At 48.6% G+C, this 12,603-nt stretch overlaps 1 protein-coding gene across 6 annotated transcripts in view; it reads left to right on the top strand.

Moving 5' to 3' along the window:
* GBF1 (golgi brefeldin A resistant guanine nucleotide exchange factor 1) overlaps window positions 1–12,603 on the top strand; it is a 2,509,897-nt gene that overhangs the window by 654,389 nt on the left and 1,842,905 nt on the right. The gene's annotated exons all lie outside the window — the stretch shown is intronic.

The raw sequence follows: 12,603 nt of genomic DNA, 5'->3' as shown, positions 1-12,603 counted from the left end.
CCCCCTTGCTCTACCACTCTGCAACCGTGCCTCATCGAGCACTACTAGTAGGGGGATTAAGTCCCCTTGGCTATTGAGGGTCCTTAACCCCTTCACTGCTGGGTGTTTTCCCCCCACTGGGTCTGAGGGAGGGGGGCCGCGCGCCGCACCGCTGTGCTCACGACGAGCTGAGCTTGTCACCGCCACACCCGTTTTCGAACGTTCAGCACAGCGGGGAAATTATCCCCGTGTGCGAACGTTCCACCAGCCGTGACGAGCTGAGCTCGTCATGAGTGCAGCTGCACTGTGCCTCATGATGAGCTGAGCTCGTCATGAGCATAGAAGAGGTTAAGGGCCAACTACCCCTCCGGTTACCTCCAGCATGTCCCACACAGTCCGTTTTCTGAGAAGGTTTTAGTGGCCACAACCCCTTCCTCCTCCACTCTGCAAACGCGCCTCCTGGCACACTGCTAGTTGGGGCTTGAAGTCCCCTTGGCTCTTGAGGGTCCTTTGGGGCCAAAAGCCCTCCGATTACCTCCAGTAAGATCCACACAGCTGGATTAATGAGACAGTCAGAGGCCACGCCCCCTTTCTCCACCACTCTGCAGATGCGCCTCCTGACACACTGCATCTTGGGGGATAAAGTTCACTTTAGTCCTGAGTCTCTCAGGAGGCAAGAGGATCCCATCCGACCACCAGCAGAGCGCCAAAAGGCCCTTTTGCAGAGTGGTGGAGAAAAGGGGCTTGGCCCCTGACCATCTCCCTGCGAGGCCGCCCCATATTGATTCAGTGAGCCCCTGGGAGGTGGCGGTCCCCATATCAATTCTAATAACCCCAGCAAGGTGCCCCTAGGAGGGGAGCCCGTGCCCCCCTCTCCTATATAGATCATATGCCCCGGGGACCTGACCCACCCAGGAGTTATTTCAAAGTAAGTGGTTTCTTCTTTAAAAAAAAACAAATTTGCCATGAATTTGCGGCACATATATTTATATATTCACTGAAAAAACCATAGGTTTCAGACATGTTATAGTTCGGAATTAGCATTTAAAAAACCTTTCGAAATTCACTGAAAAAAACATAGGTTTTAGGGGTGTTAGTTAGCTAGACATTTCATTCGTATAAAACCATTGAAATTCTCCGGTTATAGTTAGTTGTATTAACTATAACCCGCGTGCCCGCAATCCACTGCTGATGATGTCACATATTACATCATTCATGACATGGTCAGTGACATCACTGTTGACATCTCAAATGACATCACTGATGACATCCAGTGAATGTGGTTTGGTTCGATATTAAAAAATTTTTTTTTTTCATATATATATATATATATATATATTAATTACCTACTGGCGGTCGCCAGTAGGTAGTTATAGTTAGGATTGTTTTCAATGTTAAATCTCAAAATTTTATTTGGAATAACTTTGGCGCCGGTTGACGAATCTGCCTGAAAATTTCCTCAAAATGGCCTCGTCGAGCTGCGGTCCTTCCCTGAAAGTTTGGGGGGGGATACGTCAAGTGGGGGCCGAGATAAAAGGGGGATCCCAAAACGCGTTTTCCCCATGTTAATTTCCATAGGGCGGTCGACCTCACTTTTAGCCCGAACGGCTGAATGGATTTACACCAAACTTGGCAAAATTGTAGGGACTGGTTGCCCGATGTGCCTTTGCTATGTCTCAAGATATGTGCTCCAGTGGATTTTGAGTAATTTAGGTTAAAAAAATATATATATCTATAGGCGCGCCCCGGTACGCGCACCGGGGAGCGCACCGGGCAGCGCACCGGGCGTGCTACGCGACTTGCGCACGGAAAGCTGATTGGCTCACGGGTGTCTGTAAACATTCGAAACAGTCCGGTGCGGCCGCCATCTTGTGTCTCGGTAGGATCGAGACACAAGAGGTGACATAAAAAAAGGGGGAAATGACCATAAGGGGGCAGGGTAGACCCCTCCATGACCCCCTAGGTTTGATGTGTGGGCTAAAATAGGGTCCCGCGGGGCATTTAAAAAAAAAAAATTCGATTTGCGTGGGGGGAGCGCCCGGTACGCGCACCGGGGAGCGAAGCATGGGGAAAATCCACGGCCTTATTTATGAAGGCCTTGCGACAGTTTTGCGCCGCCTCTGCGTCACTTTTTGTGACACACCAGCGGTGGAAAAATGCGCCTTGTTGCGCTATATTTAAAAAGTGATGCATCTAGGTAGATGGGTTACTTTTTAAAACCGTGCGCCACATTATACCTGCGTCAGGTATAATGTATGCAGAGGGGGCGTTCCACCGCAAAAAGCCTCGTAATAGTGACGCAGTGTAATCTATGAGATTTCACTGCGTCACTTTTAGGACGCTGTTGCGTCAAAATCTTGCGCCTGCCTCACAGCAGGCATAAGACTGACGCAAGACCTTTCACATGGGGCTTTCCCCATGTGAAAGAATGCATTACTGGAGTTGCGTCACTTTTGTGACACACCAGCAATGCGTCACTTTTGCGCTTACAGATATGTCAGAAAAAATGACGTATCTGTAACTCCTTGCGACATGATTAGTCATACATTAAATATGACACATCTGGAATGTCGTAAGGAGTGCGCACAGAAAAGTGACGCATCGCTGTTTTCACGCAGCGATGTGTCTCTTTTCATAAATGAGGCCCCCAGTTTATTCACTGTGTCACCTCTACGACCCTTTCTTGCGTCAATACGTCCCTTTTGCATACATTACACCTGACGTAGGAATAATGTGGCGCAGGGGCGTACAAAGTGACGCAACTACCTAGATGCGTCACTTTGTAAATATGACTGAATAAGGTGCATTTTTTACAGCACTGGTGCGTCACAAAAAGTGACGTTCCGGTGGCGTTAAAGTGACGCATGGCCTCATAAATGAGTCCTTCAGTCTTCTACTCATGCGTCATATTCAATTTATGACGTATTATGTTGGAAGTTCTTTTAGATACGTTAGTATTTCAGACGTATCTGTAAGCGCAAAAGTGAAGTATTGCTGGAGTGTGTCACAAAAATGACGCTACTCCAGCAATGCATCCTTTCACATGGGGCCAAGCCCCATGTGAAAGGGCCTGCACGCCTGCTGTGAAACAGGCGTAAGATTTGGAAGCAACAGCGTCATAAGTGACGCAGTGATATCTCATAGATTTCACTGCGTCACCTCAACGACCCTTTCTTGCGTCAATACGTCCCTTTTGCATACATTACACCTGACGTAGGAATAATGTGGCGCAGGGGCTTACAAAGTGACGCATCTACCTAGATGCGCCACTTTGTAAATATGAATAAATAAGGTGCATTTTTTATTGGACTGATGCGTCTCAAAAAGTGATGCTTTGGTGGCGTTTAAGTGACGCAAGACTTCATAAATGAGGCCTTCTGCCTTCAACTCCAGCAATGCATCTTTTCTTACCCTTCCACACCCCTGTTCCTTTTCAACATTTTCTTTGAATATCAACATTCCCCATATTCACTCTTCTTCTCCTTACTTTCCTTCCTAACACTCACCTTCTTTCAGTCCTCCTACTTCACTTCCTTTCTCCTCTCATACCTTTCTGTTCTTTCTTACTCATTTTCCTTTCCATTATCAATGCACTCCATTTCACTTACTCTTTTTCATTTTTTTAAGAATATAGCTCTTTGATGAGAATTGGAGGTAGTTCTGAAAAGAACTTTTTGTTTTCTTCTTTTTTCTAAACAGGAACAAAAACAGGGAATGGAAACTGCTCAACAGGACCAAAAAAAACAAAAAAAATTAGGGGTGGGAAGGGCAGTGATGGTTCTCTAATGCTCGAACCATGAGCTGGACACTTTGCTCCCCATAGGTGAGGATTTGATTGCAGTATCTGCATCTCAGGACACCATGGTTAAAAGCAGGTTGAATGTTTGGCACCAGCTCCTGCGATTGCCCCCTCCCAGAAGAAGTTGCTCCTCCGGTGGATGTAGAGGCCCCATCACTGGGAACCTCTTGTGCCAGAGCCCTGACACTTTCCCGGGCAAAATTGTGGGGGTGCCTCCTCTCCACATGCCGGATCATCGTGAAGTTCCCAAATGAGTATTTTTTTTTGGGGTCACCCCGTGACAGGACCTGTTTGCAGATCCTGCACTCCACTTTTGGAGCATTCACCTTCTTCTGGTCAGCTGGAATCTTAAAAAATTTCCAAATAAAATGTTCCTTCACCTTTGGGGTAGGAGGCTCTTCATTGATGAAATCAGGCTCTTCATCACTGCTGGATTCTCTGGTGGCCATGATTAACCAAGCAAGATCGAAGAGAAAAAAGGCAGGTCTTTCAGTCACAAAAGTGAAAGAAGAAGTGAAGGAAATGGGTGGGGATTTCATTCTTTGTAAAAAAAACTGTTACCAACCAATGAAAAGTGTTATTTTAAGGTCACATGACTTGACGCGCTGACGCTGCGCGCTCCGGAGCGCTTCCGGGTGCGCACACGCGGCGCAAACGTAGGCGCTTCCGGGTGCGCACACGCGGCGCGAACGAAGGCGCTTACGCTGCGCGCCTAAGTGACGTTGTGATAGTTTCACGGAAATGCAAAATCATTTTCATTTCCTTATTAAAAAAAACCTGCTTTTATTTGTATGGTACGAAATGTTTTGCGTTATTATTAACTTTTCATTCATATTTTTTTCACGAACGAAAGTAGCGCTCTGGGTGCGCTTTCCGGAGAGCTTACCGGAGCGCGCACCCAGAGCGCCCCAGGAAAAAATGATAAAAAAAAACTTAAAAATTAATACTTACACAAAACAGCAAATTGTAAAAAAAAAAACATAGGTTAGAAACTCGATATAGAAAGGAATTAGCATTTTAAAAACCTATGAAATTCACTGAAAAAACCATAGGTTTCACACCAGTTATAGTTAGCTGGAAATTTTACTGACATAAAACCATTGAAATTCCATGTTATAGTTAGTTGGACTCATTATAACTTGCGTGTGTAATGCACTGCTGATGACGTCACATATTACATCACTCATGACATGGTCAGTGACATCACTCATTACATCACTGATGACACCATCCTTATGACAGAGTGACAGACCTCCTTTCACTGTAAAGTAACCCTTGAAACATATATTCAAAAATAAAAACTAACATTTTCAAAAAAAGTGGTGATACCCATACCAGTTACAACAACCAATTCAGTAATACCACCATCTATATACACATCCACTCATTCACCAACAGTTCTATATAGTCACTCATACATATATTCACTCATCATATGTAGTGAAACACCTATACATCCTATTACACACCGACAGTCATCCAAAAGTTACTCACACACATAATCACACATGCAAATAAACTATTGAGCATCCATTAATTAGCATATACAGCTATACACACACTATCACCTTACTTCTAAGGAAACTTACACATACTCACTCTCTTAAACAATCACTTATAGAAACACATACTTATTTAAACAGGAACTCTAACAATCTCTCACTCTCACATATACTCACTTTTATACATCAATACTCACATATACTAGATTAAAACATATGTCGTTACTGATAAAGACAATAGTGAGACAGTCATTCACTCACTAACACACACATATACACACTCATCCACCCATTCAGTCCTGCACATATGCTGTCTTCAAAACACATACAAACAGTGAGTCAGTAACAAACCCATGCAGCCACTTATACACAAAGTGAAACACTGATACATACATTTCAATATTTAAACATTACTCGCTAATATATGTATTCACTAAGATACACTTAATAAGCCAGTTAACCTATCAATTTTTTTTAAAAAAAACATCCAATTAGATACTTATTTAAACATTTATTCTTCCATCGACCTTTACATATACATATATAAAACATATTTATTTATCAGAAAGACATACATTCACTGGATGGTGTCATCAGTGATGTAATGAGTGATGTCACTGACCATGTCATGAGTGATGTAATATGTGACGTCATCAGCAGTGCATTACACGCGCAAGTTATAGTGAGTCCAACTAACTATAACGTGGAATTTCAATGGCTCAGCTAACTATAACTGGTGTGAAACCTATGGTTTTTTCAGTGAATATATATATATATATATATATATATATATATATATACATACATACATACATACATACATACATACATATCCCTCGGCCGGACAACAGGTGTTTCAGCGGGTCAGAAGACCATAGCAAAGTGCATAGAGTCCCGACCTACCGGCAGGAGATCCTGGGAGTTTGTCCCCAGTAGATAGAAGTCTGAACTGAGAGGAAAAACATAGAGCACCTTAGGGTGTGCCACACATTCAGGGTACTGAATCATATATATCCCAGTAAATACACCCACACATAAAAGGTCCTGATGAAAGCCAGTTTAAATAGAAGGCCTGGCTGAAACTAGTCGACCACACTGGACGTGGGAGACCATAAGTCTACCCCTACACGTCCTTAGCCTTTGTTTTTATTTTCTGCCTGGGGCCCACCAATAAACGTACTGCTTTGAGACCCCAAGGGCAGCCTTTTAAACCTCACGCAGCACATCAGCACAGCACATTCACTTTCCAAAAACCCGCTCCGCAGTATCCTGGCGTCGTAGCACACCTGAGGCGCACTTGGTGCCTCGGGAGGGACCAGATGATGAAGCATGCCGCCACCAATTAGGCTGGTGGGTGAGGGCCTTCCCAACAATTTCTAACTATAACAGGTCTGAAACCTGTGGTTTTTCAGTGAATTTCAAAGATTTTGTAAATGACCATTTTTAAATGTATTTATTGTTAGTTTTATTTTTTTTATACTGATTTTCTACATTTTTTTAAACAGAATATTTTTAGATATTTTATTTTATAACATACAATATAATTACATTTTACATTACAAATAATACTTTCTCAGAATTAATTACTTTAGTTTAAATACTTTACAAAAAGGCAATAGACTTTTAAGTACAGTAGTTACAGCTGTTGCAATGGGCAACGCAATGTCAAACCCAATGCAACATTGAGGTCAAAGTGAATTTCTAGTTAAATGCAATTAATTACTGGATCCTATATTCAGTCCTGAGACATCACCTGTAAACGGTTGAATGAAAGCGTTTTGGTTACAGTAGTGATTTTTAAGGAATATTATTGTATTTTAAAAGGTGACAGAAACTTTTTCACATAGAATCACCAATGTTATCAAATGGGAGGAAATTCACTTATCAGGTAAGTAGTGTTAACATCTGAAAGAAACAGGTTAGTATTAGATTCCTTTCCTTAGAATTTCCCGGGCGTCAGACTGGATCCGGAAACCTTTGCGTAGCAGTACCCTTGCGCGTTGGTAGGCGCCGTCTGCGGCTCCGCGTCAGTCGTCGGCGTCGTTGGCGCCGAGATGACGTTGCCGGAGTACTTAGACGCCGCCCTCGCGCGCTGATGTCAGTTCTTCTTTTTCCGCGCCAGCAGCGCAGATCCGGAGAAATTGGCACCGTGGTAAATTTTTGACTAACTTTTTCGATCCCTTTTGATCATTTTTCGAAGTCTTTTTTACTCCGAACGGTGCTGATAGGGATGCCTGTAATCTGAAAGAGACACGTTAGTGATAGATTCCTTAGCTTAGAATATCCCCAGGCGTCAGACTGGATCTGGAAATTTTTGCGTAGCAATACCCCTGCGCGTCAGTAGGTGTCGTCCGCGGCTCTGCGTCCGTCGTCTACGTCGTTAGCGCCGGAATGACATAGTCGGAGTACTTAGACGCCGCCCTCGCGCGCTGATGTCAGTTCTTCTTTTTCCGCGCCAGCAGCGCAGATCCGGAGAAATTGGCACCGTGGTAAATTTTTGACTAACTTTTTCGATCCCTTTTGATCATTTTTCGAAGTCTTTTTTACTCCGAACGGTGCTGGTAGGGATGCCTGTAATCTGAAAGAGACACGTTAGTGATAGATTCCTTAGCTTAGAATATCCCCAGGCGTCAGACTGGATCTGGAAATTTTTGCGTAGCAATACCCCTGCGCGTCAGTAGGTGTCGTCCGCGGCTCTGCGTCCGTCGTCTACGTCGTTAGCGCCGGAATGACATAGTCGGAGTACTTAGACGCCGCCCTCGCGCGCTGATGTCAGTTCCTCTTTTTTCCGCGCCATGTCATTTTATGACTACATTTTTTGATCTTTTTGATCATTTCTCTCCTCGAGTCTTAAACTCTAACGGTGCCGGTAGGGAAGCCCGGGTTCAAACCCTGCTCGAAGTGCGACCGACTGATGTCGGTTACCGACCCCCATCGCCGGTGCCTGAAGTGTTTAGGCCTCGACCACGACGACCGCACCTGCTCCGAATGCCGGGCCCTGACGTCTAAAGCTAGGCGGGAGCGGTCCCGCAAGCGACTCGAGCTCCGGCAGTCGGCCCGCGTCGTTCCAGGTCCCGGTCCCACGGGAGGTCGAGGGACGGGTCGCGGGGTCGGAATCGGAGTCATCGCAGCTCCGGGAGTGGACATCGGTCTTCGGGATCCAAGTCCTCAAGGAAGAGGCATGAGAGGTCAGAGAGAATTCATCGTTCCTCCGACCCATCCCGACGCTCGCACGATTCGGCCGGGGGTTCGGGTGATACCACCCACGCGGCTCCGACGGAGTCGCAAGCGTCGTCGCCTGACCCACACCTTCGGGTCCCTGGGCTCGGCGCGTCGCCACAGGAAATCGAGCGGTACCTCATGGCCATGAGGTCCCTCCCTCCTCAGTCTGGTTCCAATGCGCCTCTGGGCCCGACGGTCCCGACTGGAGGCCCTTTTGGGTCGGGAGCTTCGGCCCCGACGCCGTCGGGTGCCTCGGCCCCGATGCCGCCGGCGACTTCGGTCCCGGCGCCGCAGGACCTCACCGGATCCGCTTCCGGATCCGGGTCGTCGCCGGTCGACCTCATGAACTCACCGGCGCCGGCCCTGCGGTTGGCGCCCACTATGGACGCCGTCCCCAATCTTCCCTTCGGTCCGACTCAGGCGCTGGAACGGCTTTTGGAGATTTTTATTTCCATGAGGAGGCCCCGTCTTTTGCACCTGTTTTACAGGAGACGGGTGACAAGGGTGACTGGGAGGGGTCTGAGGACCCTCTGGCACTGGAGTGCCAGTCTCAAGAGGACTGGACATATGAGCTTGGGGAGGCCAGTGGCATTGACCCTTCGCCAGACACTGGATTTGTCTCCCCTCCCACCGTGGCTTCAGAGGAGGGGGCAGCTTATAGTGTAGTGCTGACGAGGGCGTCCAAGGCCTTAAACCTTGAGCTCCCCGTCGCGGCCGTGAGGACTAACCTCCTCACTGAGGTACTCAAACCGCAGGCAAGCTCCAGTTAGCCTCTACTGCCATTCAATGAGGCCTTGTGTGACGTTCTTGTGGCCACAGGTCCGCCTGTGTATAGGAACGTGGCCAGACGCTACCGCCCGGCCCCAGGAGACCCTTGCATTTTTGTCCACCCATCCTACCCCCGAGAGCCTGGTTATCCAGGCCTCCACTGCCCAGACCGCATTCCCGACTGCTCCGCCCGATCGTGAATCCAGGAGATATGAACAATTCGGGAGGAAAGTGTTCTCGTCCCTGAGTTTGGAGCTGCTGTCTGTCAATACCGCGTGTCTCTTGGGCCGCTACACCCACACCCTGTGGGACACGGTCGCGGACATGCTGCCACAATGTCCGGAAGAGGTCCGGGCTAAACTCGCTCATGCCCTTGTGGAGGGCCGAGATGCAGCGCGATATTCCATCCGGTGTGGGCTGGATACCACAGACTTACTGGGCAGGGCGATGGCAACTACGATGGCGGTTCGACGCCACGCCTGGTTGAGGTCCGCCAACTTTTCGGCCGATGTCCAGGCCACACTTCTGGACATGCCGTTCGATGGCCGTCGCCTCTTTGGCGACAAGGCAGACCATGTGCTTGAGCGTTTTAACGACTCCAGGGCTACAGCCAAGTCCTTGGTGGCGGCCGTGGAACCCGCAGTGGCGGCGGTCGGGGACAACGGCGAGGCCAGTCCACACCTCCCTCATCAGCACCTGCCTCAAAACCTTCCGAGTTTTCAGGCCCATGTGACGCCAGTGGGGGGCAGGGTACGCCATCACCTCTCCCGCTGGCGTACTGTCACATCGGACAGGTGGGTGCTGCAGATCGTCCGAAGGGGCTACTCCCTCCCCTTCGAGGCGACCCCTCCAGCCATGTCACCGCAATTCCACCGCATGTCGGGGGATCACTTGCAACTTCTGCAAGAGGAAGTCACAGCCCTCTTGGCCAAGGAGGCCATCGAGCACGTTCCTGACCAGAAGTAGGGTGTGGTTGTTACTCCCACTACTCTCTGGTACCCAAGAAGGCCAAAGGGGGCCCACGCCATATCTTGGACCTACGGAACGTCAACTGCTTCCTCCGGAAGGAGAAGTTCAAGATGCTGACTTTGGCTCAGGTCTTAGCTGCCCTGGACCCTGGAGACTGGCTGGTAACCTTGGACTTGCAGGACGCTTATTTTCACATCCCCGTCCTGCCGGCCCACCAACGGTACCTGTGGTTCACGGTAGGCCTCGAGCACTTTCAGTTTACTGTGCTCCCCTTCGGCCTTACCAGCGCCCCACGGGTGTTCACAAAGGTGATGGCGGTGGTCGCAGCCCATCTGCATAGATTTGGGGTCCCAGTCTTCCCCTACCTCGACGACTGGTTGTTGAAGGCGGGCTCGCCCCAGACAGTCGTCAGCCACCTCCAGACTACGGCCGACCTCCTGCACTTGCTGGGGTTCTCCATCAACGTGCCGAAGTCGCACCTGTGTCCCTCTCAGAAGCTCCTCTTCATTGGAGCAGTTCTAGACTCAACGCAGTTTCGGGTTTATCCTCCCGAACAGCGGGTTTGGGATATTCAGGCTGTGATTCCGATCTTTCACCCTTCATCCCGAGTCTCTGTCAGGTTGACGCTGCGGCTTCTGGGGCTGATGGCCTCCTGCATCCTACTGGTGCTTCACGCCCGGTGGCGGATGCAGGCTTTGCAGTGGGACCTGAAGTTTCAGTGGGCCCAGCATCAGGGCAACTTGTCCGACCATGTCTTGATCTCGGAGGGCACTGCAAGACAGTTGCAGTGGTGGCTCACGGACCGCGATTGGGTCAGTGGCAGATCCTTCTCCCTACCCCACCCGGAGCACGTGGTTGTGACGGACGCGTCGCTCCAGGGCTGGGGAGGCCACATGGGAGAGGCGGAGATCAGAGGCCTCTGGTCTCCGGCGGAGTCCCAGCTCCATATCAACCATTTGGAGCTGCGGGCGATCCGACTAGCACTGAAGGCATTCCTCCCCTCTGTCCGGGGGAGTGTAGTGCAGGTGTTCACGGACAACACCACCGCCATGTGGTACTGCAACAAACAGGGCGGGTGGGGTTGTTGACCATCTGCCAGGAGGCTCTGCGCCTCTGGCAGTGGCTGGAACATCAGGGCGTGACCCTGGTGGTTCAACACCTGGCAGGTTGTCTGAACGCCAGGGCGGACGAACTCAGCCGACAGTGCATGATGGATCACGAATGGCGTCTGAACTCTGACGTGGCGCAAGGTCTCTTTCTCTGTGGGGAGAGCATTGGTTAGATCCATTCGCCACCGAAGAGAACGCGCAATGTCATCAGTTCTGCGCGTTGGAACTTCCATGGCGGCACTCGCTCGGAGACGCTTTTCGTCGCGAGTGGAGTTGCAGTCGGATGTATGACGTTACAACGCATGCATTTACATCGCATGTCTTTACAACGCAATTATTACAACGCAGTCCATTACAACGCATAGTGCTTTGAGGCGCTGCATAGTGAATAGTTTAATTTACTATTCCAACTCCAGTCCCCGTGGACACTAGGGAAGGTTATAGGATAGTAAATTAACCTATTCCCTATCCTAGAGCGCCCCCCAGAGCAATGCGTTGTAATAGTTTGCGTTGTAATGGTTGCGTTGTAAAGGCTCTGCGATGTAAAAGTTGCGTTGTAAGTGTTGTTCACCGTTGCGGTCTGTTGTACGTCTTTCCTACAGTACCACTTCTGCCCAGAGTGCTGAAGAAGATCAAACACGACCGGGCCCAAGTCATCCTTATGGCTCCGGACTGGGCACCAAGGTACTGGTATCCAGAGCTACTCAGTATGTCAGTGTGAGTAGTTGGCCTGTTATATGATGTCCAGAATTCTGTGGGCACCTTGTATCAGTCCAAACAATACCTTATGGTGGTGGTTGTAAGTCAACCTTAAAAAGACAAGCTATCCTAGGGGTAGCATGGACTAAGCAGCCTTCAGGCTAAACTCAAGAGGGCATGTGAAGCCATCTGTTTTACCATATGCAATCCTGTAATATCAAATGAAAGGACACTACACAAGTTATATATTATAAAAATATATGTATTTATTCTCAGAATACTCCCCTGTACTCTTTATGAGTATAGAAGCACAAGCGTTTAAACAAAAGCACAGTTTAACATATGAAAGTTGCACGTTTATGGATGAGGCCGGTAGCCACTCAAACCATATATTAAAAAAGTGGTATAAGTATCACTAATCGAACAGTGGTAAGGCCTGGGGCCTTGGGAATCGCTGGGACTACACTAGACTAACAGTAGTTAGGACGGGAGTAGCCCGCGGGATTCGGGTGCAGCGCTAAAAGCACTCGCATGCACCATTGCAAAGTCAGTGGTG

This window comes from Lissotriton vulgaris, chromosome 5 (genome assembly GCF_964263255.1).
Source record: "Lissotriton vulgaris chromosome 5, aLisVul1.2, whole genome shotgun sequence".
Classification (NCBI taxonomy): domain Eukaryota; kingdom Metazoa; phylum Chordata; class Amphibia; order Caudata; family Salamandridae; genus Lissotriton; species Lissotriton vulgaris.
This window is presented reverse-complemented; position numbering and strand designations above follow the sequence as displayed.